Source organism: Heliangelus exortis, chromosome 1 (assembly GCF_036169615.1).
Source record: "Heliangelus exortis chromosome 1, bHelExo1.hap1, whole genome shotgun sequence".
Classification (NCBI taxonomy): Eukaryota; Metazoa; Chordata; class Aves; order Apodiformes; family Trochilidae; genus Heliangelus; species Heliangelus exortis.
The window spans coordinates 137,610,478-137,620,335 of NC_092422.1; positions in this window are offsets into that span (position 1 = coordinate 137,610,478).

Sequence of the window (9,858 nt, forward strand, 5' to 3'; positions counted from 1 at the left end):
TAGTTGAGTTTCATTTGTTATATGGGCCAGTTGGAATTTATTTTTGTCCAATAAACAGCCACAAGTAACTTCATTAAGGAACACTCTTGAATTCTAGCTCTGCATCTCCTCCTCTGTAATTCAGGGAACCATATGCTACCCCCTTTTCTAAGGCAAAAGCCTCTTCTGGAATGATGTACAGCTGCCCTTGGACGCTTAAGTCAGGGAGTGGAGCATGTGCTCTGCAAGAACATTTTGCTACTGTAATTCATATAAGCAGTCCTTTGTTAAGAGCATATAATGACACTCTCAGACTTCAGTTCTACAAGACAAGCCCTGGCCTTTTTTTCTGTTTGGCTCGTGCAGAGAACAGGAAGGTGCAAATCCTTAACTCTCTCTCTTTGGTGGTACTGCAGGGAATGCTAAGCAATCCTAAGGACAAACTACAACAGCCAGGCTGAACATGGAGAGGTGATGCTACTGATCAATGTCTCCTTTCTGACACCCACCTCAGGCAAGTGTTTATCCCAGAGTGACCCAGCATGGAGGAAGCTGCAGGTATGTGCTGTCCCTGGCACAGCTTCAGCAGCAACATCAGGGGGTGCTTTGAGGGAATGCAGCACTGGAATATCAGGTTGCTGTGTGCTGGAACAGACCAATGAAAAACAGGAATATTTAGCAGAACTGAGGGGTAGGGAATACTCCATTTAGTGCCTAGAAATGATGAGTCTAATTCTCTTACAGGTGTGTGTAAGCCAGAAACAAATCCACAGACACATGAATATATGTTGGTGTGCAGCTGGCAAATAAGAGAGAAGACTCCAGATCAGGAGGTATAAATAGAAGAATTAAGGGAAAGGACTGAGAGCTGGAATGACAGAGGGCACTGTGGCTCAGAATTAATGGGCACTGGCAGGAAGGCATGGAGAAAACCTGTTCAGCTCCTGCCTGCTTCATGCCAAAGTCTGGCCTTAGCCTCAGTCCCCTCATTCTTCTCTGTCCCAGCTTCCAGTAATGCCATCTGTAAAGGAAGGAAGAGGGTCAAATAAGGTTGTCTTGCTTAAGGCGACTCCACTTCTTTTCCTACATATACAGATTTTCCTATGCAGAGACTGCCTCAGGTTACTCCCACATGAACAGCACATGAATGTAAGACAGTGTTTTACATGCCAAGGAGATGACCAAAGGTATAATTCAAGCACAGGGTTGTTAACTAACTCTTTTGCTATATATTTTTCTTGTTACCATAACATATTAGGGATGGGTCTGAATTCGAGGCTAAATCTAGGAGTGGGATCACTCATGTGTATCTGTCTGGAAATTATGGAGCTGGAGAAAACTATTGCTATATTCCCTGGGGAGAAAGAAAAAGACAAATGTCACAAGAGGATGATTATTCCTACTTAGCTCAAAGAAGTATTTTAGGACAGCAAAAGTTGCTCTCTGGAGAAGGCCAGTTCTGGGATGATGTGCATCAAGTTGGTTTGCATCAAGAAGGTGCAAGTTGTGCCATAGTAAGGGGATAATGATCTGTCAACCACTGAGGAAAAAAATGTGTAATAACTCCTACTTCAGTAGGGAGGGCTTGAGGAAGGACTCTTCAATTTAGCAAACCACTTCAGTGAAAGCTGTCTAACAAAAAAACATTGTAGGTATTGATGGCTTCATTAAATTAACTGCATCAGCCTAGATCATAATGTTTAGCAGGATCTGTGAACATGACTTTTTGAAGTCAGGTAGACAACAGGGAGATAGCACTCAGGATGTGCATTGCAGGCTTGAGAAAGGAAAGAAAATTACAAGAAAACTTAAAAATCTGGGAGGGTAACCAAGGAACATGTTTTCAGTGGTATTTGGACAGGTGGAAACTATTCTGAGGTAATATATAATTATTGTTTACATCTAAAGAAACAACAGCCAATAAGAGAATTAAGGTCAGACAGGCTTCATCCCCCTTTAAACCAGAATCAGAACTCCTCTGCAGAATGTGCTCTGCAGGATGGCTCTGCCTCCTGCCTCCTGACAGCACTAGGACTCTTCCTCTGCATTGTCACTGCTTAATATATCCAGCCTAGAAAGGGAGAGGACAAGAATCTCAGGGATTTCCTTCCCTAATCTGCCCTTCCAGCCTCTGAAGCAAGCAGCCTAGGAGTACTAGAGGAGCAGAAGCTGGGAGAGACAGAGGAGATATGTGATAAGACTGGCATACAAGTCAAAGGGATGAGTGTGAAATGATTACCAGTCTTTCCTTTTTCAGGCCTTGGAGATTTTGCTCTGATGCTACATTATATGTGATTAAAAAAAAAAAAAAGAAGAAGAATTATTTGTTTCTCCTTAATCCAAGTCTGGCTACAGGATCCTCTGTAGCATCTTCTTCCTTATCTGAGCTCAATACAAACTCTCCCCATCTGGGGTTCAAGACCCCACTCATTCCAGATTTGTCTGCCTCTCTGTGTGCACCATAACTGTAAGACAAATTTTACTTTAAGTCTGCGAATGATACAGTGACATTTTTTATTTTTTTTAAGGGAATGCAGCTGTAACTATAACAGGTTCATGCAAAATAAATAATGCTTTCCTTGTGGCATCTTCTCAAGAAATATAAATGCCCCTTTTCCTCCTTAAAACTGTGCATCTTTTTCTCTCCCATATGGGTATATATGCACAGAGTCATATCCTTCCTATTAAGTAGCCTTCCAGATGAAGCTAGGAAATAAATCTTTCAACTGTGCTTGGGGCATATAGCTTCTTCTCATCTCATGACTGTATTTTATTAGATAGTTGCTCAGCTTCAGCTTGAGGAAGTTTCTGCCTGTGCTGGGGGTTTGAATCATGGCAACTGTAATGAATGCTGAGGCAGGTTGGAAATCCTCACTATTTATAAATCCTAAATACTCCTAGATTACTTTGGAAATATCAAGCAGAGTAGCTTTATGGTGAAGAATTCATCCTGAAAATGTGTCTGGTTGGAGAGGGTGCCACGCTGCTGAAGTCAGGAGGCTGAGAGCTGGTTTGCTTGCTGGTTGATATTCAGGTCTTACATCAGTGTAGCACTAGACACTGTCACAGCTTTGTTGAGATGAATAGTTATGTTTTGTCAGTTCTCAGAATTGAGGTGTTGGAGTTGAGGGCCCTCCAGTGCTCCTGGTATCTGAGAGACCTTTCAGGCACAGGAAAAGTGTGACTGACTGCTGCCTCTGTCAGGCTGTTTGAGCTTTTCCATTTGATCCCTCCATCCTGACACTGTGAGTGTCTGTACATACTGCTACACTCTTCAAGAAATCTGGAAACAGGGCATGAAAGAAAGGAGTAGGTGAAGCCTGAACTGCAGAGCTATCATCTGCCTTTTTGCAGCCCATGCACAGTGAGACCAAAGTGGTACTTTTGGAGTGGTACTCCAAAGCTGTACCTCCTTGTCATCACAGATGCTGTCATGGGGAAAGAACACCTTCATCAAGCTGTAGAAACCCTGTATTTTCCAGGGGATGCTCTGGAGTGATCAGTGCTTCAGGTGAGGTGCCCCTATGTGTCCTTTTTAATAGCTCATTGTGTGAAATAACTTGTAATCAAAAAAGAGAATAAAAGGGGAACCAAGACAATGGGTGATCCAAGTACAGCAGCCTGTGAATCTTCTGAAAAAAAAAAAAAAATTAAAAGTTTTTAGACTTGTTCTGCTTCAACTGGAAAACTGTGTGTGGTGAGGAAGTGTGGCTGAATCAGAAAGTCTGTTCTGCTGCCAGAGTCCTGCAGGGCAGGGCATAGGCAGGGCAGCATCTGCCTGCCAGGATGCCAGCACAGTGGAACAATATTGATGCATGACACAGACACTTGTCTCCTTTCCACCATAGAGATGGATAAATGGAGACATACACACGAAGTGACTCACTCACTGAATAAACTCATAGTAGACCTGATCTATCTCTCTGCCCAAAATTTTAGGCCCTGCTGTGGCACTTCAGAAACTTATATAGCACCAGGGCCATCTACCAAAAGGAAACAGCTTCTACAAGAGTCTAAGAAATTCTCTCAAAATTAGAAGCATAAAAAAAGAAAGAAGAACAAAAAATTGCTATATACAATCTCACAGGGAAAAAAAACCAAAACCAACTTTTTTTCAAAACTGGACTTTTGGCCATTGAACCTTCTTATCCATGATGACTCTTGCTCAGCTGAACTTGCAGCTTCCTGCAAACATTTAAACAGCAGAATCTCACTGACCCTCAAAGCACCAGCAGCTAGGACGAACCTTACACAGCCAGACAGTGCAATGGGGTTGTAAGTTGAAAGGAATCTTGAGGCATCTTCCAGTTGTCCTGCCTCAGAGATTCCTTGTTACCTTGATCTAGCTGCCTGTGCTCACGTTCACAAGAGCACTTTGATGCTGAGATGATACTTTACAGATGTACCTTTGAACAACCAAAATTTAAATCAGTGCAGCTTTGCAGGTATCTCAATTTCTTCTGTGCCTAAGCTTCCACTGTGAGACTCCTTAAATGTTTGTGTTACTGTATCTGCCTTGAAAATAGACCTGCTCAAATCTTATTCCATATTTCAAACCAAGTATTGAGACTTGCCTTAATATTCAGAAAAGTATGACAGCAAATGCCTCTTCTTAAGTCCCATATTGCACATTTCGTTTTTTTCCACATAGCCAGGAAGCATACAGGGGACAGCTTTTGCTCTTGACTGTTTGAGAAGTCATCTGCTTTATAGTGTTCCTTGGCTCAGATCCTTTCTCTGCCTGAGGAGATGCGTATACACATCATAGGAGATTACTCCTAAATCCTAAATTACAGGATCTTCTGGACTGGAGTTTTTTAATTCTGTTGTTGAATCATTTATTATCTGCAGGTAGTAATTATATATTTGTTGTGTCAGGGAGAAGGAAAATGAGGATGACTCTTTTGTCAGCATTCACATAGGAGATGTGAGTCCTACTACTTACTCTGATGCCCCATCTTTTTTATTTGGAAGTAGGATTCATTCCATTGGTAGACTAACATTATTCTAACATAATATTATTCACCAGATTCACATAGAAGATGAAAGCCCTAGCTGCCTGAAGAAGGAGTATTTGGATCCAGGTCCTTGCATACTAGTCTAATACACTAAAGAAGAAAAGATCTCTCTCCTGTTTTAGCTATAAAAAACCCCTCATCTTACAAGCCCAAAGAGGCACAAATAAACTAGCTTGAACCTCCAAAGAGACACAGAATTTGATATGTGCCTTTCTCCTTGGTATTTCCTCTTGCCTGTTATACAGTTTCTCTATTTCAGCCTGGATTATGTTAATCATTCTCAGACATCAGATTCTTTCTCCACTCACTGTCCAGCTAGCCTAGATAATGAAGTGGGGGCTGTGAATACAGCTCAAAGTGAAAATAAACATGCTCAGAATTAAGCCAATAAATGCAGGGTCTCTCCTAAATTTATTTTCACAAAACCATTGAGTTAGTAAGGCTGCTTCTGTCAAATATGTGTTGCACTACCTGAAAACTAAGGATCCCTTTTTTTCTCCCAAAACTTTCAAGACAATATGCAGGGGGGGTTTTGTTCAGTTCTGCAAGCATCATTGAAGATGATGCCTCAACCCACAGAGGAAGGACCATAGAGACACAATACTCAGTAGAAGCACTCATGGAAAGTCACAGATGGGAGTCTTCTTCCTCTTGCTGCACCTTATAAAATACAGATTGCTAATTTTCCTTGTGGCTGCCAGGGCAGTTGCTGATGTAAATCAACAGAGCTACACACACCTTAGGGAATCATTGATGATTTATACCAGCTTATAAGCATGTGGTCCTTTCCTGGGCAGTGCAGCATAACCCAGAAAGAAAGGGTTAAACTTTTCAAAGATTCCATGAGTTCTGCTTTTTTTGCAACCTGCTGGCCACCAATGTAAGCTCCAGTGGCACAAAGCCAATGCAAACAGCAAGGCCATGACTTGCAGTTAAGCAACAGAAAATGCTGTTAGCAGTGCTACTGTGGGATAAGGTCTGAAATGAAGCAGGCAACTATTTTCTGCCACAAATCACTGCTAATATGATAAAGGAAGGTCAGCTATGCAGAGAATTTCCTGCCTTTCAGCCTAGAAAGTCAATAATGACAGCAGTGAACATTCACAGGAGGAGCATTATGATTAAATCCTCAGAATAGCAGTAAAAAAAAAACCACTCTCTTCAGTAAATATAGCCATGAAATATTGTATACAAAAAAAACAAAAGCAGAGCTTGACAACACAAACTCAAGAATAAAAGATGCCATCTCTGGAACAGAAAGAAACACCAAACAATAAACACAAGCTCATTACTGTAAGTCATTACCAAGAACAGCCAGACCAGAGCTTCCTACAGAGTTTGTATTTTAGTTTAGAGTATATCCCTAGGGTTATCAGTCTGTTGAAATTGTTGATGGAAATTTTCCTTGAATAAAGAGAGAGGCAAAGGCTCTGACTAATAATTGTAAATCTAAAATGTGGTGATATTATTAGAGGTGGGGAGTAATGCAGTGGCATTACATAAAGAGTCAGATGGAAGAGTGATGAGACTGGATCATATGAAGAAGATGAAAGAAGAAAGTTGGGATTAAGAATGAATGCTGGATGCAGATGAGGTTATGGCGTTAGCATACACGCACAGGAACAGGACAGAGCTGGGCTCTTCTTTAAAAGACCTGAGGAAAACTTGAGTCAATAGGAAGCACAACATAGAAAATTGATCACAATTGCTCTTGTTCTCAATAATTCTTCCACTTAACTACTTCTGCCAGTTAACACACTGACATTCCCACTTGTTTACCCCGGTGTTGCACTAGTGGGGAGTTGCTCTTTGAGTAACCTGGTCTAGCAGGAGCTGCCCCTGCCCATGTAGGGGGTTTAGAACTAGATGAGCTCTAAGGTCCCTTCCAAGCCAAACCATTCAGGTCCAAAAGAGGGCAACTAGGCTGGTGAAGGGACTCCAGCACAGATCCTATGAGGAGAGGCTGAGGGAGCTGGGGCTGTTCAGCCTGGAGAAGAGGAGGCTCAGGGGAGACCTCATCACTCTCTACAACTCCCTGAAAGGAGGGTGTAGCCGGGGGGATTTGGTCTCTTTTCCCAGGCAACTCTCAGCAAGACAAAAGGGCACGGTCTCAAGTTGTGCCAGGGGAGGTTTAGGTTGGACATTAGAAAGAATTTCTTTACTGAGAGGGTGATCAAGCATTGGAATGGGCTGCCCAGGGAAGTGGTGGATTCTCTGTCCCTGGAGATATTTAAAAAGAGACTGGATGTGGCACTCAGTGCCATGGTCTGGTAACTGCAGTGGTAGTGGATCAATGGACTTGATGATCTCTGAGGTCCCTACCAACCCAGCCAATTCTATGATTCTATGATTCTATGATTCTATGATTCTATGATTGATTCTATGATTCTATGATTCTATGGTTCTATGATTCTATGATTCTATGAGTGCTAGTGATTCAAAACAGGAGTGAGACAAAAAGGCAACTCAACCCATTACCTCCTCATGGAAGCACAAGAGTGATCAAGCTTTTCCTTTCTCCTTGAGCAGCCATGGGGGCAAAGCAATGAGAGTTGCAACAGATGACCTGCAAATAAAAGTCTGAACCTTAAGATATCCTAGTCTGTTGACAGAACACTCCTGTCTGCAAAATGAGCATTCTCCACCCCATTGAATTTGGGGAAATCCAAAGCAAGTGCATTTCTGCTGTAATATGAAACCTTTCCAGTTTCTAGCTACACAAATAAGCCCCCTAATCCATTTTGCAGGTAGGGAGGGTGCTGGGGTCAAAACATCCTCAAAAAATGGGAGGTCTGACATGTGCCTGACACTCCAGATCCTCTGAGAATGTGCAGAGCTTCACAGATGCAAAAGGTACTTTTTTGTATTACCAGTCAGACCTCCAGAGAAACAATAATTTAACAAAGGAACAAGTTTTCAAATAAGAGAACAACTTTATGAAAATCCACAGTGAACCATAAAGACGAAGGCAGAGAGAAAGGAGTTTTAGCTTTATTTTATTCAAAGAGTTCACATTCTGATTCATCCATGAATGACTTAAGGAACAGAGATATTTAGCAGACAGATTGGTTTAGAAGCCTTAGGAGATAAAAAATTACTGGCTTCTCCAAGTTAAAAAACAAGACACCTGTTTCAGTGGTGGAGATTGGTATAGGACATTGAAGAGCAGCAGCAGATAACAATTGCTTAACTTTTCTAGGCCTTCCTTCATCTCCCTTTTGTGTAACTGCAGCTTGATCGTAATGGTAAGAGCTGAGACATGCAGTTTTACTGACAGAACAGAGAATAACACACAGGTTGGAGGGGAAAAGGAGGTCCAGATCAATTAAATCTCTTAGGCTGCATAGACTAAAGTAGCAAAGAGTACCCTGAACACAAGGAGTGTTAGATGATTGTTCCTGACACATTTTTCCCACTTACGAACCATGATTTTTCTTGATAAAAGGCTGTAAAATAAATAATGTCTTTCAGGCCAGGACTGTATCTTAGGCTTCAGGAGGCATCAGATTACTGATGTAGCAACTCATGCATCTAGCTAAAATCTGGCCAGGATGGCAGATTCTTTCACTGCTAAAGGAGCAAAAGTGAACGTAAACCACGGGTAATGCTCTGCATTCAAAAGAGCTCTCACAGATGCTTTAAACCATAGCAGCTTTCAAGAGGCTCTTCACAGCTGCAATCCCTGTCTTTCTGCTCAGACTTGTAGGGCATCCTCTCACCTTGTGTGTACATACGTGGCAGGGCAGGAGTTGGTGCAAACTCCCCAGTTGTCCTGCCAGGCTATAGAGGAGCTGACTCTTGCTGGGTTATATCCTCATCCCCAGCAGGCTGCAGCTGCCCAGTGCCACGTTGTTTGACAGCCTAAAATGCTACATTGGGGTGATGAAACTGGCTGAAGGCCTTTATAAAATGGCCTTTTCAATACTGCCAGTTTCCTAAAAAAAGCCCCGAACAAGCCCAAATAAACAGATTTTGTGAGTAATAGACATTCAACAGTGTTCCTTCTTCTCAAGAAAAATAATGGATGCATACAGCAGGCTATTCCCTTGCTGGAGAGGTCCATGACCTCTCAAGTTAATATATATTCCAGCTAATGAGAATTGTAATCATTGGCATCAGGCCCACATTTAGCTCACAACCAGCCCTAACACAAGGGAGGCATTCAAAGGCAGCTCACATCCAAGGGCAGGAGAAATGAGCTGCCAATTGTGTCAGACATGTTGCCTCAGGGAAAATCTAGCTTGTGGTGCTGCTGTTTGCTGCATTTCTCTGATTCCTTCTAAAACAGGCTGCTTCTCTTGTGCCTACCACCCAAAACCACCAAAATTAATAGAGTAGTGTTCTTATTATCTGCCAAGATTACTTGGTCATGTACAGCATGGTGCACAGGTGACAACACAAGCAAATTACCTTTCTCATTGCTAAGAAGGGTGTGGGCTGGTTCCTCTCTGAAGTGTTCTCACTTTCTTCCTTCCTCTGCTTGGCACAAAATCTTGCAGGCAAATGTAATGGAAAAACCAGCAAATTCTCACCTCCTTTTTTTTTTTTCCTTCAAGAACTAAACATACAAGCTTATATACGTGCATGTGTGTGTGCTAGTGGAGGTAGAGCACTTACTGCTTAGCTCAGCTTCCTCAGCAAGGAAGCTCATGTTTATCTGTAAATTGAACTATTCCCTATTGCTAAGTGACTGAATTGAGAGGTGTTTGAACCATGACCATCGTTTATAACTCTATCTGTAGTACATAATAGCAAAAGCTTCAATGCAGACTACTCCATCCCCATTTCTTGTATTGTCACCTGTAGCTAAAACAAGGTAAGTGTTTATACATAGTGATAGCCATGCTGCAGAAGAGAGATA